The following is a 16,636-nucleotide window of genomic DNA, read 5'->3' as shown; positions in this document are numbered from 1 at the left end:
TAGGACTTAATTTTAAAATTTATTTCAAACTTGAACCTAGACTTACGTATAAAAAGTTTGTTTTTTTATTGACTCTCATTATTTTAGTATTTTTTTCTTCATTTTCTTCTTTGACATCTGTGGGGTTTCTTGATAACACGTCTGCATTTACATTCATTTTACCGGCTTTATAGACAACTTCAAAGTCATATTCGGCTAATTTTAATTTCCATCTTGTTACTCTAGAACAAGGATCTTTGCAATTTTGAAACCAAACTAATGGTTTGTGATCAAACCATTTGTCATACTTCCTTTCATTATGATTTAAACTTCGAGAGGCGTAAGCAATGGGATTTATCTTTGCTAATTTTTCCTTGGGATAAAATTCCACGAACGGCAATTCCTGATGCGTCTGTCGTTACTAAAAAAGTTTGCGAGAAATCAGACCTTTGCAATAAAAGCGCGTTACATAATTTTTTTTTCAATTTATCAAATGCATTTTGCTGGGAATCTCTCCAAACAAATGGTGTATCTTTTTTCAATAATTTATTTAAAGGTCCAGCGATTTTCGAATATCTGTCGACAAATTTTATATAATATCCTGTTAATCCTATGAATTCTTTGATATTTTTGGGTTTTTTAGGAACAGGAAATTTTTGTACGGCTTCTACTCTCTTGAAGTCTGGTCTAACTCCGTTTTTATCGATAATATATCAGAAGTATTTTACTTCCGGGCGCGAAAATTCGCATTTGTCAGGTTGTAATTTAAGATTTGCTTTACGTAGTCTGTTTATTAATTCTGTGAATTTTTTATCATGTTCTTCTGGAGTATCCGCATAAATAAATATATCGTCCACGTAGACAAAAAGTTCGGTACCTTGAAGGCCTGTCAATACGAGCTCCATAAGGCGTTCAAAGGTGGCAGGGGCGTTTTTCAAATCAAAGGGCATGCGGTCGAATTCATAGTCTCCGAAGAGAGTAGAGAACGCTGCTTTGTGTGAGTCTCTAAGGTCCCTTTTAATCTGATGGAATCCCCATGCTAAGTCGAATACCGAAAAGTATTTTGCTTTTCCTAATTGGTCGTAGATGTCTGTAATATTTGGAAGTGGATATGAATCGCTAATTGTTTTTTCATTTAATTTACGATAATCTAAAACCATGCGCCATTTTATGTTTCCGTGAGAATCCGGTTTTTTGGGGACAGGAAACACTGGTGTATTATATGAAGACTGTGACGGCTTTATTATTTTTGTCTTAATTAATTCTTTGACTTGATCTTGAATTTCTTCTTTTTGAACGTGAGGGAGTCTGAATAGTCTTGCAAAAACTGGTATTTCGTCCATACTTATTATACTGTGTTGTAATATATTTGTACCTTCGATTATTTCTCCTGGAATATGGAATCGGTCTGTGTTTTGTGCAATGAGTTTTTCTGCGGGTGCATTTTTCTTTGTTTAAATTCTCAAGACGTAATGGTTCTTTTATTTATTTGACTTTATCTTCATTTGCAATATTAAAAGTTTGGTAAACATAATCTCCATCCTTATTTGAATTTAGGAAACAGCTAAGAACTTGTTCGATTGTTTGATATTGATTATTTTCATTTTCATTCTTGTAATAAGGACATCGTTGTCTTTAGATGTAAATTCTTCAAGCTCGAGAATATCTACAGTTGGGATTGCAATTACTACTGGTTCTTCACGGATATTAGCGATTTTTAAGTATGCTTTACCTTTATTGTTTTTAACTATTGCCTTTCCTAAAGGCTGACCCATATGCCCAATTTGGCATTACAGTAAAAAATTTCACATGCATCAATCACAAACTGAAAAATCACATCAAAGGAATTTACAAGATTCTTGCGAAGCCTAAACCAAATAAGGAGGTTAGAGCGGCTAGAAAGTTGGTGGGAAGCAGTCAGTTGATATTTAAACAAGAAATTCTCGAAGCGGCAAAGAAAAGAAGAGAGGACTCAACTCTTTCTCATAAGGAGGAACTGAAGCTCCTTCATCAAGATATTCTGATAATACCGTATCATGTGTTCGGTGATCATGACAGGTGCAAAAAACATTGCGGCTGGCCGTGTACTAAGGGGGACATTAAAGGTAAAGACAAGCATGTGCCCCTCTTAATTTACATTGGTGTCCATCATCAATTATTGGATCTAAAAAGAAATTTAGCAGCCGACACTGAGAGTTTCTTGCTAAATATATCGACAAATTTGGTAGAATCGACGAATCGAATATTTTGCAAGTATTATGCTGACAAAATAATTGATTTTTCCAAAAGACGAGCATACAATGCTCGAATTGGGCATCCAATAACAGACTCCATCGAAAAGCAGTACGGACAATCAGCCGTATTTAAATATTTGCATTTAACGGCACCTGCTGCATTGCATAATATGGATGATAGAAGAGATCAACGGTGAATGGTATCGTGTGCGAACAAAGATGGTCACTGCCTCTAATCACGGAGAAATATGCAGAAGACGCGACTGACCTTCACCTTTCGTGAAAAGATTACAGATGGTCTTCTTGATGGAAAACTCACATACTTGAAGATTTCTTTAGCTGACGCTCTGAAACGAAAGCCTAACTTTTTGTACAGTGTACATGAAGGTGGAATAGTGGAAATTAAATGTCCTAAAAGAGGAAAAGCTCTGACAAAAGAGGCTCTTTTCGAAAAGAATAGAGACCTTGCAGGTATTTTCGACAGCAAAATTGCCAGAATTGCTGATTAATGTAAGGCACAAATATTACTATAAAGTGCAAGGCGAACTTCATCACACTGAGTATTCTTACGGCCTGTTAATTGTTTGGACTTCTTTGGAAATGAGAATAATAATATTATGAAGGGATGATAATTTCTGGAAAACGGAGACGGAACAAAAAATGAACCGCTTCTTTTCTCTCTCCATACTTCTAGAAATTATTGACGGTCGTCACCTTAGAAATATGAAAATTCGAGAACCTAAATATATTCTGGGGGCAATGAAGCAGAAAGGAAACCGTAATAAGACTAAAAAGACAGTCACTGTTAAAGAGCCTAAAGTTTCCAACATGCTCGATGACACCTGTGAAGATAAAATCCTGGAAAATGAGACTGATACCTGTCTCATTCACATACGTTTTTCAGTGGTTAGTGCTGACAGAATTATGGAATGCATGGTTGGATGATCGAGATTTGGACAAATTTTTAGAAGCTTTAAAGAACAAATCAAAGTTGGACATATTAACTGTCCTAAGCCTGGTTCTCTTAGAATATGTAGACGAAGTACACAATGAGACAGACATTTAAATAATTGGTGGAAGCTGCATTGGACATTGGCGATGTTACTTATACAATGGTACACAACTTGTCATTTTTGACAGTAGTTGCGAAAATCTAACGTACGATCAGATTTCAAATAAAGAAAAGAAGTTCATCTATCATCATTCATCATTCAAGTGCGTTATCTAACACTATCTCCAAGTGACGCTAAATCGAAACTGGTTGTAAAACAGCCAGATAGATCGTCATGTGGTGCTTCTGTCGCCGCATTTGCCACAACCTTGGTTCTAGGAAGAAATTCAAACACCATTAGGTATTTGATGGATGTCGTCATATGTTAAACTTCCCTAGCCACAATATTTAGCAGCCGTTTGCATCTTTTAAACCATTATGAAATATATATAATAAAACTACTTGGAAAGAATTATGGAGCATACACCTGATAGTAAGGAATCCATTCACCGTTATCATCGAGTCGAGTAAGGTCAGACTAATTGTGCAGATTTTTTCTCGAAAGATTGATCTTTAAAATACAAAATGTTTATAACCTTTATAAAAAAATAAATATTTATAAAATGTAGAGCCATGGCATAAACTAGATTCCTTAAAAAAGGTGTGTATGCCATCCAGTGAAAACGAATATCCCAAGACATTTGTAGGTCTTTTTAAAAATGTCCTAAGTCAGGCCAAATAACTTTCTAAAATATAAAATGTTTTATAGAAGTTTTTAGGACGTATTTAGAACAGTGAACTTTTTTTGGGTCTGACTAAGGACGTTTTATGAACGTTCCAAAAACGTCTTTTAAACTTGACATCCTAAAAACGTCTTTAGGACGTTCTGAGAACATCTTTAAACTTCGTGCTCGCAGGGAAAAGTTTTTTGTATGTAATTTTAGGCTATATATTTCAAATTTCTTTAGATGAAAACAACTGTGTTAAGGTGCTTTTATGCCTGGCTTGTATATAGATGAAAAATATTTCTTTTTTTACTATGCCTAATAAACGAAAACAGATTCAAAATAATTAAACGAAATTGAAATCTGGAATTTGTTTTAAATCCGGTTTCTGAACCCCCTCTTCTGGGTTTTGAAAGGAATAAGCTGATATAATATAAGAATCCGTCTCTATTTGTGAAATAGAACTAATTTGTAGGTAAGAACATAACTTAGGCGTATTGAAAGGAATTGAATTCCATGCAGTCAGATAAAATACTAAATGTGGAATTTAATTAGAGTTTATTTGTTGGGATAAAAATATAATTTGATAATAATAGCGATTCCCACGATATGTAGTAAGACTGTTTCAAATTTAGTTTGTATTCAGCTTTAGTTCTGGATGCATATTTGTTGTCTGTGATGAGCAGCACAGATTGTCTCACTTCTTTTTTAACGAATAATAGAATCCTGACCCAAGCGCCTTATTAAGTTTTCTTCTGGCTATCAGCCATATCATAGAAAATGATGTGCACAACTGGCACTAAAGTGAAAGTTACAATTATTAGCCACAAAACAATACTTATCACTTATCTGTCACTCTTCCCGAATTCACGTGACCGGTCGGAATCTGTGATTTCGTGTTGATAAAAAAATGCTAATGAACCAAAATAATAATAAAACATTTAATACTGATATATAATGTGTAATTAATTAATTATCAGTTAACAGATAGATAATACTTCGTATGTTTCTAGTTCTCTGCCATTAACGAATTCGCCAACTGACACAAGCTTCCGTAACATCGATTCAAGCACGCAAATCCTGGCTCTTATTTCGAATTTAGGCTTAAAAATAACAAAATGAACATCAAATTCAAAATTATTTTTAATAAACATACACAGTTCCATTTATGGGAAAATTCCGCACTAATATTCGACAGACTATAGCTTTTCTCTTCTGATAGAATTAGGTACACTTTACTCCAATTAAAGAATTCTTCAAGGCACAACCTAAAAAACAACGATCAGCAACAATTTAATGTTCAGTTAAACAACTAATTTTGAACCTCAACAAAATGAGTTTAAAAAAAATAGTTTATTTTTCAATACAAGCCAAATGAATGTTTAACGAAAAAGATTAATTAAAAAAAAAGAAGAATTTTCTAGCAAAGAAATAAATTCCCAAGTAAGCAATACTTTAAAATACAGTAGTTCTCAAACAAATGTTCGAATTTTTTAAATAAAGAAAATCAATTTTCAATTTTTTACCAAATAAGTTACATTATTATATAAAGAGTAGAATCTTCAAATCTGAAATCTAGCGACTGGATAGTTCTAAAAATATTATTTTTCATAATCAAACCTTTCAAAAAGTGTGCTCTGACTGAAACCATTTGCGCACGTCCTGCGCAGTAGATAAAAGTGACATTAGTTGTAACAGCGTGAGGTGTAGGCTCAGACCATATTTTTTTCCTATGAAATTAATAGATTAAACCTGAAAAATTGCACATTTATTTAATTGGCAGTTAGTCTTGTTACTAGCCATTCTGGAAGACGGTGAGTTTTCGAAAGAAATAGTATCATTTTAATAAAAATGACCAGTTTTGAAAAGTGCACTCTGTGCGATGATCAAACAATAAATATTTGTTTCTAACGCATGCACGAAATGTTAGATTTTCGGGGCATGTATTGCGTGCGAGAAGTGACCAATTCCGAATTAGTGGTAAAAATCAGTTATAAAAAGATTTTTGACGCTTTAGAGACTGATTGTGAGTTGTGAATAGTTTTTGGACATACTCGAAGTGATAAGTTACCATAAATGACTGATAAATTACCGGAAATCTCCATAAATTTTCAGACATTTAAAGAATTTTTTAATTTCTGCCAAAAAGCTTCGGATACACTAAATTTCTATAAATTTTCGGTAATTTACACATTTATCAAAAATTGTCGTAATTTTTAGGTAACTTTTGTAGTTTTACCATAAATTTCCAAAAATTACTATAAATTTTCAAAAAATTGTTGTACAGGAGCTAAAAGTAGGCAGTTAAAACTCTTGTGAAGTTTACAGTACTTGCCATCGGCTCATCTTCGGTTCGTCTTCGGCTCGAGGTGTGGTGTACCAAACCAGCTGGTAAGCTGGATAGGAAGTATGTTACGCTGAAGGAGACCCGAAACCAGATGGGGTGAAGGTCTGGTTAAAGAAGTAGCGCCGCGGGGATGTCCACAGGGGGGTGTCCTATCGCCCCTCCTGTGGTGCATAGTTGTGGATGGTCTCCTTCGTAGGCTTAATGAAGAGGGGTATTATACTCCGGGATATGTGGATGACTTTGTAATCTTAGTTAGGGGGGTTCATCTGGAAACTTTGATGGGCCTTACAAGATCGGCGCTGCGCATCGTGGAACTCGGTTGCGATAGCTCAGGGCTCTCGGTAAATCCAGAAAAGACCAAAATGGTCATTTTTACGAAGAATTACAATATGCCGAACGTTGATGCTCCTGTTTTTTGTGGCGTGAGGCTGACGTTCTCAAACTCGGTTAAATACCTGGGAGTCATACTAGATAGCAAACTGAGCTGGGCAAAGAACCTGGAGACCTAATGCAGGAAATTCGTCATGACTTTCTGGATGTGTAGGAGAGCTTTTGGGATTACGTGGGGAATAGGGCCCAAAGTGCTTGCATGGCTCGACTTCGCGGTCCTTAAACTGAGGCTCCTTCATGCGGCTGTGTTCTGGTGGACACGAGCAGAACTCCAAACGATGCAGGACCGGCTGCGACAATTGCAAACGCTAGCGTTTAAGGGTCTAACGGGAGCAATGAGGACGACGCCTACAGCAGCGATAGGCTTCATGCTCTGCGAAGAACCTCTTCACCTTGCGATAACTGCAAAAGCGGCACACGCGAGGCTCAAGGGGAGAGGGAGGGTCAGGAGCAGGAATTTATGACAGTGCGATGAGAAGGGAAGGGGTGGTCTTGCTTGGGAGACATGCTACTGTCTTTCATGCGGAGGTCCTTGCCGTTCTTCGAAGTGCTGAGACATTATTAGAGGAAAAGGAGGCTGGAAGACAGATTACGATCTGTTCGGATAGCCAAGTGACACTAACTGCAGTGGGAAAACCAGAAATAACATCGGAACTGGTTTGGGAATGCAAAAAGGCATTAAATCGACTTGCAGAAAAGAATAAAGTGGCTCTCATTTGGGTCCCTGGCCATACAGGGATCCAGGTCAACGAGAAAGTGGACCAGCTGGCAAGAAGGGGTGCGACAGGCAAATATATAGTGCCGGAATCGGTACTGGGTCTAGCGTCTTGCTGCATCGGCCTTGCCATCAAAAGCTGGATCCACAGTAAGCACTGAGAATACTGGGAGCAGGTCCGGGGTTGCCGACAGACAAAGTCTATCCTGGGCTGTACGTGCAGAATGGACCTATTTTATGGAACCTGAGGAAGCTACAATGCTATTGGTGACTGACTTGCTGGGGTTCTTTAAGAGGTCTGGAGTTAACTACTGATAGCAACAGTTAAGAGTGTGGCACAGTAGGCTTCATAGCTTGAGCGCCAGGGAAGCTCCTATAGGGAGCTCCCTGCCCGCATTACAACTAACTGACTAACCAACTAACCTTTGTTTAAAAAAAACTTCAATCCTAGACTGAATAAGGTACATTTTCGAAGTGTAAAACCTCGAATATTTTGACATTTAATTCCCAATTCAATGGATACAAGGTATGTGTTGATACAACGATATTTTATCCAATGCTTCAGTTATTATTAAATATTAAAAACTGAAAAAAATAATCAATTTTGAACGATACAATTTTAATTGTTCTATTTAACAAAATTTAATTTTTAAGTAAAATTTAAAGGGATATTTAGAAGAGCTAAAAAAATTTAAAATTACTTTCAAATTTGAAATAATTTCGAATGATTTAAACTAAGTGTTTACGTGTACCGACAAAGTCCGACTAATCGTAGTAAAATTTCGTTGTAAATAGTCCACGCCATATTTTAAAACAAAATATAGATTCTGGCAGATTTCTAAAAACAAATTTATAAGCTTTTTAAGATTTTTAAAAGGCTTCAGAAAAATAAAAAGCATTTCCCAGAAAAATTGAAAATGAATTTTACTTTATTAAATTAATTTTAAGAGAATATTCAACAAGATTTTTAATGATTTACAAAATTATCAAGAATTAATGTGGAAGATTTTAAGAAAATTTCTTTAATGCACAAAGAATTTTACCAAAAAATTATAACTCTTAATTGAAATGGAGAATTTTCAAAGAGAATTAAAATTCTTGATTTGAGCAGGGATTTTTTCAGAAGAATCTTATTTCTGAGTTAAAATGAATAATTTTGTTTAAAATTTAAAATTCAGGATTTGAACAGAAAAAGTTAAATTTTTAGTAAATTCGGACGTGGAATTGGAATTCAAAATTGCTTAAATTGTTACAATTTTCAACATTTTTAAATCCATTGGTTGACTCTTTAATTTCAAACATTGAAAATGAGAACGTGAATTTATATTTTCGGAACTGAATCTGAATCTTTGAACTCTACAATTTATAAATTAGAATTTTGTTTAAATGGGAAATTTAACTGCATTTAATTTGAAATTGTTCAGTTGAAAAGTGTTCGTAGCTTCATTTTATACGTGTAAATTATTAAGGATTTAAATACAAAATTGTTGAATGAAACAAATTTTAACTTAAATTTTAAAACATTAAAAGTCAAGAATTTCACTTCGACTGTTTTCATTTGCAGTTTAGTTTTCATTACTTTGAATGGACTAATTTTTTAATTAAGTGTTCGATTTTTTAAATTTCATTGACAGTTACAAATGTTTGTGAACCGGGAAAAATCCAGGAAATGACTGGGAATGTTTTTCGTTCCTTAAAACGGCCACCCTATGAAAAAAATGTTAATTAAAAAAACTGGGAATTGGTTTCCTCGATTAAAACGGCCACCCTGAGAACTCCACGGCACTTATAGATGCACAGTAGATATAAATGATACCTAAACATGCGCAGTAGATTTAAATGGCAGTTGCAGATGCGCAGTAGAGTTATAGTTATAGTTATACGGTATAGAGCATTCTCATTAGGCCATACAAATTTAAAGGGCCAAACCTCCGGGGGTATTCCTGAAAGGAAAAATACATTACCAGTATAGGGATGACATATTTCAGAGACGTTTTTAAAATAAAAGAAGAAAAATCGTGAAATATTTTGTAAGGCTTTGTTTTCGAAACTATAAATTAAATAGACACTTGTTCTTAAAATGAACGTTTTATTTCAACTCAGTTACGTATAAGAATATTAATGAACACAATAAAAATTAAATTTAGAGTAAGTTTTAGTGATATTATAAATCTCCCGTCTATCACATTCTACATTTTAAAGTTGCTCCAAAGAATATTTTTCGGCTGAAATTCACAAACATTAACTTTATTTTCGAATTATTATTTGCTTACATTTTTATCTCAAAATTGAGGTTCATTAATCTCTCCATCTAACATGGATCTATCGACATATTTTCATATTTTACAATGAAAAACAAACATAAATATCGCATTTTCCCCTCAGTCTGATATCTAATTACCCTGTCTGACATTCGAGAAGTTGCAGCAACGGGTGGATACATTTGCGTTGTCCGAGGAATCTTTTTTAAACATTGATGCCGAAACGAAGTACTTCACCGGATTAAGGACGTACAAAATACTCATAAAACTCCATATGAAGATTTGTCAGTATTTGTTTAATCGCGGCAACACGGTGCTAACCACTTTTCAGTAACTGCTTTTAATTTTGATGAAGCTAAGATTCGATTTTTCATTTAACTTTCTATCCTACAGGTAAAGGTTTAAGCTGCTTTCTTTTTTCTCGCAAAAATGTTTCGAATTATAGGGTTGATAGGGGTAGGTATGATAACAGGATTTGTATGGTAAAAAGAAAGTTTGTCATTAAGGATAAATTAGTTATTGATTTTTGTAATTATAAGTTTACTCTTCGTAGGTTTTGCTTCAATCCATTGTTTCTAGAGAAAGACATTTTTTTTGAAAATTTACTTGAAAATTTGATGAATGAAGGAAGATATTGCATTTTCCTCGAGTGTCCTTTGTTTTATTTCATGTTTGGAAAATTGTGCATTTTTATTATTTTTACTCATTTATTATGACAGGGTATTTAAGAATTAGATTTAGAATAAGCAATATTGAAAGTAAAAGGTACAAAGGTTGTTTTTCCAAATTTACAAATAGGAATCTTTTCAGATGGTTAACCGCTATTTCCGTAGGTGCCTGCATGTTCTTTACTGTAGTTTGAAATATTTTGTGCATTGGCCTAGCAGACAAGTTTTGATTTCCTCCCTGTAAGAATGTTCTAAACAGTCTTTCGGAAACAACGTTTCTACAATTATTGACTGTTTTGAAGTGTTCATAGAGCGACCGTCAGACTTGCACACTAGTGCTCTGTGTTGGTCGAACTACAAACACCACAAAACAGTCAAGCTGCTTTTGAGAATAACTCCACAGGGTATAGTCTCTTTCATTTCTGAAGCTTGGGGTGGTCGAGCTAGTGATGAGTATTTAAATGAAAATTCAGGTTTCCTGGAAAAACTGCTGCCCGGAGACTTAGTACTGGCTGATCGAGGTTTCCTTATTAAGGACTCAGCGAACATGACAGGAGCCTTTTTAAACATGCCCGCATTTACGAAAGGCTCGTGGGATGAAAACAATTCATCCATCTGTTACTGTAGCTTCAAAATCTGTACTTTACTCTCCATTTTTTTGCAAGAAAAACTCAACTCCATCCAGCAGATTTGGAACAAATGCGAAACATCTCACAAGTGAGGATTCACGTTGAAGGGATTATAGGATCGACATGACAAAAATATCAAATTTTATCAGACACTATTCCCATCAGCTTGTTGTGTGGGCGGCAGCATGGAGTCAGCGTTTAAAAAAAATTCTTATCGTTTGCCCTGCCCTTATTAATATGCGCCCTTCCGTAGTGCCTATGACATACCAATGTATCAATTTCGAGGACTTTAGTGAAACAGGTGACGTTTCCAGTTGATATTTATATTGCTGTCGAATTTCAGCATTAGGGTCGATAGGGTAAGTGTGATACTAAATACACAAAGTTAGACCTTAAATTTAAAGTAAGTTGTTTGTTAAAAAAAAAGAAATTTAAGAATTTCGAAAAGTAGAATCATTTAGTATTAAAAACATTGAAAAGTGAACCATAACTTCGAGATTACGGAAAAGTAATGTTTCAGCTTTTATACTGTTAGTACTCATACATTTTGCAATATTAAAAAAGTACATTTATTTATACATGAGCGTTTTTGTTAAACATCATATGTTTATCGCCGTTGAAATAACAATTAATGCTTTGTAATTTAATCTAATCTTACATTGTATTTTATTATTATTTGAGGACAGTAATTAAATCTGATATATACACTTTTTTTACGCTAACAAATACAGATTTAATTTGTGTGGACATTATAATATAAAATTTAAATTTTCCCACTAAGACCAACCTTTCAGACAATACAAATATTTATGCTTCACGTTCTGCAGAACCAATAAAAACTACTCGCATTCGGTAAGTTCACACATTTTTCGTGAAACCACTTAATTTTACAATCATCATGTGCGCATAAAATCATTTCATCTCCATCGTCTTCTTCACGGGAATCACACCACAACTTTAAATCTACACCTCTATCCTAGGACGTGGTGTACCATTTTCCTAATATTTCTAGCATTATAATATGTTTGTGAAATTAAAGGGCCTTCTCTAATTTTTGTTCAAAAAGGTATTGTCAAAATAGATGCACTCTACACTTAAACGGTTTTTCTACTACGCAACTAAATCGCAATGACTAGTACGTGTAACATGCATTTGCAGATGTATTTGGTAAAAATAGGCATGTTCTCCATCTTGTGTGAAAGAACTGTCATCTTCCCTACGTAGGAATGACCTTTCCACCAGTAAAAATTCTTGCATGGTGATGTGAGGCGACTTCAATCCTGTGTGGACATTTAATTTCCACACAACCTAGAGCGCAGTATTCACATTTCGTGAGGCTATCCGGAGACGCTCCAAGAACTGAATACTCCTGAGAAATTACGAAACCTGCTTTAGCGACACGGAAATTCCTGTGGTCACGTTTCATTATTTTTCGGTATTATGTTCTTACTGAGTCTTCGAGTTTGAGCCCATATTCCGTAGCTTTCGTTTTAAATGTCCTCGACATAGGGTAGCAGACACTTTTCATCAAGGATAGGAATGGCCTTTCCACAGATGTACGGCAAAAACTTTCAACATTAAAACTGAAATCCTGCCTGCGCTAAACGTGTACCAGCTGAGGCATTTTTTTCGTATCACTGTGTCTACAAAAACAGCATGCTATTGTTCCTCCGTCATCCTGACGTCAACCTCAAGTTCGAGTAAATCCTGCAGCGTGTAACTCATGTACTTTTCGTCGTACAGGTAAGTCAATGGGAGTGGCAAATTCCTTACTTCTTTCGCATTCCTTCGTGAACAAAACGGCTCTATCACTCGCAATATTGCTGCATCCGACTCAGATTCTTCGATTTCTGTCAGAAATGTTTTTAGACTCTCTTCATTGATGGGTAGGACATAATCTAAGCATGCGTCTGAAATAAAATAGATTAATTTTACTTTCTTATAATTTACATTTTCCTTTCATTTCAACCACACCAAAAGCTGACCGTAATAATCACTGTTTCTGTCCCAATCTATATCCGACGTCTTTTGTGGAATTATTGCTCTGTTAACTGGGGGTACTGGCTATGCAACTAATTTTTCAGTGCACGACAGCGTTTCAGGATACGGTCTATGCGGAAGGAAAAAGGTGACTGTTGCAATATGGCTGACTAACCCCCGACCAGTAGCGTCACGATAGATTAGTCAGGGGCTAGTCAGGTGACCCAGTTTAACCTAGTCGGTGCCTGATCGGGTACTAATAGGGGTCATTTGATAATACAATTGTTCCGAAGAAATTACACTGTAAAAAATTTCTTGGGGCATTTTCCGCAGAATTGTGTTGACGCTAATTTCCAGCATCTATACAAATATTGAGTCTTATGACTTCCGGCGGGCACTTATCACCTACGTCTTTTTGTAGATTTTGATCGCTGTTTTGATCAAAAGTTGATTTGATACAAAATTATTATCTTTTCTCCAAGAAAGGGTGTAAATTTATTCAATATATTGTGCTAGTTTATCGAACATTTTAGGGCAAAATATCTTTCGGATCATACAGAAACACTCAAGCATTTTTAGATAAATTACCTGGTCTACGCAGCAAATTAAACATTAGTTTTGGAACGATTCTCTAAATTTAGTGGGAATCACTAAATTCCCCAAATTGTAGGGAATATTCCAAAACTTTCGTATATGTAACCCTAATTTTAGGGAAATCTCCCAAAAATTGTAGGTATTATCTAATTTCCAAAATTTTGGGGACTTTTCCCCAATTTTTTAGTGAGTTATAAGAAATTTTAGGTAAGTTTTTCCAAATCTTGGGGAAAGTGATTTTCCAAAACGAAAATGTGGATTTTTCTTCACTAAATAGTGGGGAAAATTCCCGAAATTTTTTACAGTGTAGTTTTAACGAATATTTCCAAAAGCAGAGTGTTTATGTAATAAATGAGAACTTCTTTAAAGAAAATACTTTTTAAATACGTGAAAACGAAAAAATGGTAAGATCAGACTATTCTGAAAACTGAAAAATTAAAAAAATTATTGTTAAATATATTCCTAGTGTTTTAGAATAAAAAAATCATTACGCTTGTTTAGATATTACCTTATTTAATGAGACCTCGCCGAAAACTCAAACATTAGAATCACTAGCACCCCATCCGAGCCTGAAGATTACCCGCACGGAAATTAGTGAAGAAAAAAGCCCGACCAGCTCTTGAACAGCCACGACGAGGCCCCGACCTTGTCAAAATTAATAACCTGACCAGCCCCCGATTAGTACCCGACTTGTAATAGGGCCAAATAGGGTTATTTTCAGACGGGATGCACGTACAATGAGCACTTTTAATTGATCCATCACCATTTAAAATAATCCACGGTTTCAAATTCGTGTCATTCATACGCTGCGAATGTTTGACCTGGAAAACAAGTATTTGCTGCTCAGTAAAGAATCGAATAAAAAGAGGTAGGATAAAATAGTGAGTTTTTTGAGATTTAAATTTTCTTTAATCGTCATAGGAGAATACAAATTTTGCTTAAAATTCTTTTAATAATTTAAGAATCACAATTATGTTTAAAAATTAATTCCCTTAGTCAGAAATACAAGTATTTTACTTGAAAAATAGTTTTTTTCTTTTAGAAATTTAATATCTAACTCTACGCATAACTTTCTCACTTTGGGTTCAAAGTGTATCCCGGTTTCGTTAAAAATTTATGTATTTTGTTAAAAAAGATGTCTTTTTTGGTAGAAAATTAATCATGTTACCCAAGGAAAATAAAAAATGTATTAGTATAAGGTAGACATTCTTTAAATTAGTATTCTTTGCTTTTTTGTATAAAAAAAAATCTTGAATTTTCGTACGGTTCTTTGAAACGTACAATTTCGGGATTTCTCATGGAAAAAATGTTTTTTCATAGATTTATGTAAAATTACCATTTATTTACATTAAACTGAGAAAGAAGAATGCAGTATTAAAACTTTATAATAATATCACTAGAGTTTTTTAATCATGCGAGCAGATTGCTAACCTAACCAGGTTGCTCTACTAACCTCAAAATCTCAACAAACTGTCACCGCCTTTTACGCCAGCAAAGACATTTGACAACTTAAATGGAAAGGAATACAAAACTTCAGTACGAATATTCCTAAATTTTAATGTTCATACTGGAAGAAAATAATAAGTTATAACTAGAATATTAAGTTAAAACTTAAAACACTATATATCTTTAAGAGCATACGGATCAAAGTTTTCGATTTTTTCAAATTTTTGGATATATCGGGTCTTGACGACTCCAGACCATTTTCCCAAATATTCACTCTGCATTTCGAAAAAAAAACAACAAAAAAATTTTTTAAACGACGGCAATACATGCAAACTATAGGGGTGTAGGGAGGAAACTATTCCCCCGCAGGCCGATTGGCGCGCGTACCGTCACAAATGAAAATGCTCTATTACGATAACTCTATCAACTCCCCTATAACGTATTTTTTGCCTTAAAATCCTATAATTTGCAGCATCGTCTACGTTTCTCGATCAGGAGGAATTTCAAACGAGCTGAACAACATAATTTGAAAAGCCTCGAATGGAGCTCAGGAAGGAGTCGCAATCGGTGGGAATGGTTATCCCGAGGGGCCATTCACTCTGAAATCAGAAGAATCTTTGCCAACGATTGCATTTAATTTCGTATGATTTTATTTCAGATTTAATATAATTCCATACGATTTTATACGATTGCTTCTTTATTGTTAGCTAACTATGATTTTAATCGTGAAATAACACTAATTTCAATAAGCACGCTTTGACTTCCATTGACTGCTTGATGATTGCTTGCACAAGTCGGACTCAAGCTCGCACTATCTAAAGTTAGGGGTGGCGCAGCCAGCGTAGGTGACACGGAGAGTATTATAATTAAAATTTCTTTGCACCAGAAATATATATATATATAACCACATTTTTCATCGCATGTATTAACTTGTTATTAACTTTATTATAATTCATACTATAAAAGTTTAATGACTTAATAATTTAACTTAATTTTAAGTTAAAATTTTTAAATTACAGTATAATCATAATGATAATTGAAAACATTTAAAATCGACAGGCGAAATGTAATCAGAAAAGGTGAAGCCTGCATTAATTAGAAATTTAATTTTTTGACTAAATTTAAGTCCTGGCAAGTTTATTATTTTAATCTCGAATTTCATATATATTGAAAACCTAGACGGAATTAAGATCAGGGATAGTTTCTGGATTTTTTTTGAAGAAGGTCATGATAGAGTCTTAATGTGGAGGAAAGTCTGTGAAACAGTTTTTAAACCTTATTTATTTATGGTAAGAAATTTTTTTATTTCGTTTTCCTAATATATTATTTGCAACGTACGAGCCATTTAAGAATGACGCTTTACATATTTTATAGTTTTCAATAAATATCAAACATAAGATAATTTAACTTTCCGCTTATGAACTTTGGGGTTGTGATGTTGACCATTAAGGTCACTTGTAGTGGAATTTTTGAAATAAGGAGAATATTTCAAAAGATTTTAAAGAAATGCAGATTTTTATGTAAAAATAACAATTAAAATTATATTAATTTTTTATGACTTGAAATAAATTTAATTTATTTAATTTTTATTCATTCTGACATGAAAAGTATGAAAATGACTTCATTTTGTAATTTTTTTTTCATGTATTCATCAATTTAGTAAACTGAATATAATAG

This window comes from Belonocnema kinseyi, chromosome 1 (assembly GCF_010883055.1).
Source record: "Belonocnema kinseyi isolate 2016_QV_RU_SX_M_011 chromosome 1, B_treatae_v1, whole genome shotgun sequence".
Taxonomy (NCBI): domain Eukaryota; kingdom Metazoa; phylum Arthropoda; class Insecta; order Hymenoptera; family Cynipidae; genus Belonocnema; species Belonocnema kinseyi.
This window is presented reverse-complemented; position numbering follows the sequence as displayed.